Here is a 3,962-nt window from a genome sequence, read left to right as displayed (position 1 = left end):
AAGGTGAGAGATGGAGACATTCCAGATACATTTTAGAGCTAGAATTAATAAATCACTGATAGATAGAAGTAATAAGTAAAGGAAGGAGACTTAAGGATGTCTCCTAGGTTTCTGTCTTTGGCAGTGAGATGGATGGTGTTGCCAGTTAGAGAGGGAAGACTCAGGGTGGGAGGAATGCGTGGATCAAGCAGAAACTGTAGCTCATTTAACAGGTTACCTGTCAGGTGTCTGTGCACATCCACATTTTGATGAGAACCTGGAGTAACTGGAAGATTTTCCAGGAAAATACAGTTTAACAAAACGGACTCCCGAATAGATGAGAAACCTTAACAGACAAATGTTCGTAAAAGAGATAGAGAAAGTTGCCAAAGTTGTGCTTTCCTGAACCGCCCAGCAGCTCAGAGGAGCTCTGGTCGTCCTTAAAAGAAGGATAATTTGGGTGCTGTTGAAACCATTCCAGCACACAGAAGAATAAAAATGCCCTATTTTTTAATGAATCTAGCATTACAATACCCAAATCCAACAAAAGTTACACAAAGAAGTACAGGAAAATCTCACTTAAAATAAGCCAAAATTCTAAAAAAAAAAAAAAAAAAAATTGGCAAACAGAATTTAGGAGCTTATGAAAGGAATAGGATGTCATAACCAAGTGAGATTTATTCCAGGAATGCAAAGATAGTTTGATATTAGGTAATCTGTTAATATGTTAATTATCATAGATCTAGGGAGAAAAATCATTATGATTATCTTTATAAATTTCAAAAAGCATTTGAGAGATATTTTGCATCTGCTTTTGAATTTTTATAAAACCTAATAAGGTAGTAACTAGTTATTCTGTAATATGAGAAATATCAGCCCAAAAGCTAGTGTTCTGCTTGATAGAGAAACCGTAAATGCATTATCAGTAAAATCAGGACCAGTGGATAAGGAGACTCAATAACATAAAGGTGTCAATTATCCCTAAATTAATAAAGCAATTCAATCCACCACTCTCAAAGGCCTGGCAGGGTTTGATTTTTTTTTGAAACTTGATAAGCTGATTATTCTAATGTATAAGGGCAAGCATGGGGCAAAAATTAAGACATGATTGACAAAGTAGAAAAAAAAGCAATGGTGCAAGTCCACAACAACTAAAAAGGTAGTAATCTTTAAATCTGAAATAAAATAGAAAGCAAGGAAAAATAATAATATCAAAGGTACGACTGGAATTTGTAATGAAATGTAGAAATAACATATTCATAGAGATATTAAAAGTCATAAGCATATATGAAGGACAGCAAGATGTCAATAAATTTGAAAACTTAGATGAAATGCACAACTTTCAAGATGAATATGCATTACCAGAAGTTACTTAAGAAGAGTAACCAATAAAGAAATAAAATTGGTAGTGTAAAAAAGCCCATCCTTGGCTGGGTGTGGTGGCTTATGCCTGTAATCCTAGCACTCTGGGAGGCCGAGGCAGGAGGATGGCTTGAGGTCAGGAGTTGAAGACCAGCCTGAGCAAGAGCGAGACCCCATCTCTACTTAAAATACAAAAATTAGCCTGGTGTCATGGCACGGGCCTGTAGTCCCAGCTACTCGGGGGGCTGAGGCAAGGGGATCACTTGAGTCCAGAAGTTTGGGTTTCAGTAAACCATGATGCCACTGCACTCTACCCAGGGCAGCAGACCAAGAGTCTGTCTCAAAAAAAACAAAAAACAAAACAGAAAAACCTGTAGTGAATACCATTGCACACATATCTTGAGTTATTTACATTATTAGAAAAAGATACTATTTTCTTTTGAGGAAACAAGAATAATAAATCTCCAAATCAAAATAAGACTAAAAGAGGTTATGAAGAAAAGACTAATCTGGACTAAAAATATTGGAATAAATCCCAGTTCTAATGGAGAATTGGATCAACTGCGAATTAATGTACATGTTACGTTTGGTCACACGTAACAGAAGTTGGACTCCAGCAGCTAAACCAGATAAGGGGTTTTATTTCTCCCCTGTGAGAAGCATCTCAGAGTGAGGTGTCCAGGCTGGTGGTGCGGCAGCAGGGACTGGAGTTCTCTGAGCTTTCTGTTTTGCCATCCTTTGTGGGACGGGATTGTGTAGTCGCAGAATGGCTGCTCTACCTCTAGTTCTCTCTTCCACACCAGGCAGGAGGAAGGGATTGAGTAAAAGTAAAAGGAAAAATACATGTGCCAGCACCTCCCTCTTTTTAAATTGGAAGCACTTCTCTTGGAAGCCCAAACCCATAGATTTTTGCCTGTATTTTATTGGCCGGAACTGGGTCACATGGCTCACCCTAGTTGCAAAGGAATGTAGGGAGGTGAGAATTTGACTGAGTGTGTCACCACACCCCCTAAAAGTGGGGTTCTGTTAATACCGAAGCAGGGGAGAATAGGTCTTGGGTAGGTAACTAGTAATGTCTGCCATGCCTGAATTAAGTTATATGTGCTGCACACAGAAAACATGGAGAAATAACTGAAATCACATGGAGATTCTGTGTGCTATTCTCCGTGGGCATGTGCCCTGGGGGTTTGGATAGGATGGGAGCATCTGTTCCCTCAGTTGATATCAGCTCCTACCTACATCTTGTTTATGAGCATCTAATTAGGCTGAATGCCAATCTGGTTATTAACAACAACAGTGTGGCACCTGAAGCCAGGCCAGCCACTTTATCTGATGCCCTAACCAAGAACTGTCTTTTCTCCAACACCCGAGGAAAAACCACTTGCTGTGTTAGACTGTCAAGAGATGGCATATATATCTCCAACGTGGCACGTCTTTAAGAGTTTTGGGGGGGATAATGTTGATGCCAGGCAGTTTCCACCTGGGGCACTGACTTGAGCTCTCAGCGGCCTTTAATGTAAGATGCGACTTCATGGAATTTCTGAGTTAGTGCCATAGCCAACAAAAAGAAATGACATTCCTATTGGCTCACTGGGTTCTGAAGGACCAAGAGATGGGCAGGTCAGCCTTGACTAATTCCCATTCTCCTTTTCCACCAGTCTGAATGCCCAAAGAGGAAGATAAAAAGCAAGTTTGCTGTTGGCTCAGCCACACAAGCTGTCCTTTGGGGCTCTGTGCTCATTCAGTTTGCTCCACTCCAAACAGAATCCCTGGGAACTGCAGAGTTGGAACAGAATATAGCATGTTGGTAGTCTGTAATTGTGTTATTATCCATTTGTTCATAAAAGTTAACCTTTAGTATTAAAATTTGGTCCGATAGTAAAAAGTTCAGGATGTTCAGCAACTTGGAGTGGTCTCGCTTTCTTACGATTTTAAAAGTAAAATTGATTTTTTGAAAAATGTCTTCATCTCTTGGAAGGAGAAATTTAATTTGAAAATGATGAAAATAGTTCAGGTGGAAATGGTGTTGATGTTTTGAAAATAAAGTTACTGGGAGGTCTCATTTGATCTGGAAACATTCTAGTTTCTCCAGCACTTTAACAAAATTGTCACCTTTAGCAGAGGAGAAATATTTGTCATGTGATAATTACTAAATAAATGCTCTAGTGAAGCTTGAGTGCATGAAACTGCATATACAGTTGAGTGTTTAAATTTATTTTAGAAAAATGAAACCTACATAATTTAAGATCATCTACAAAGTCATCATGATCTTATCCCTTCGTGATCGGATAAGTGAAATTAAAGACTGTCGACTTCACAGTTTATTCATTATGTGATCTTAGTTACATCATGTAGTTTAATTTATAGTTTAATTTGCCTGAAACAAATATTTATAACTCCATTTTTGTCATCTGTTTTCTTTAGAATTTTTTTAATGAGCTATGTTTTAGTACCTTATTGTAGGCTTTATTAAAGTGTAAGAGCACTTTTTGTTTAAGATAAAAAAAAGAATGAGGTTAACTAACTTCATTCCACTTAGGTATATCCAGTTCAGGGCTCACAGTTTCTGGCGAGTTGGTGTTTTCAGGATCTCAGTGCCATTGCATTGACTGTCCTCACTG

This window comes from Lemur catta, chromosome 5 (genome assembly GCF_020740605.2).
Source record: "Lemur catta isolate mLemCat1 chromosome 5, mLemCat1.pri, whole genome shotgun sequence".
NCBI classification, from domain to species: Eukaryota; Metazoa; Chordata; class Mammalia; order Primates; family Lemuridae; genus Lemur; species Lemur catta.
This window is presented reverse-complemented; position numbering follows the sequence as displayed.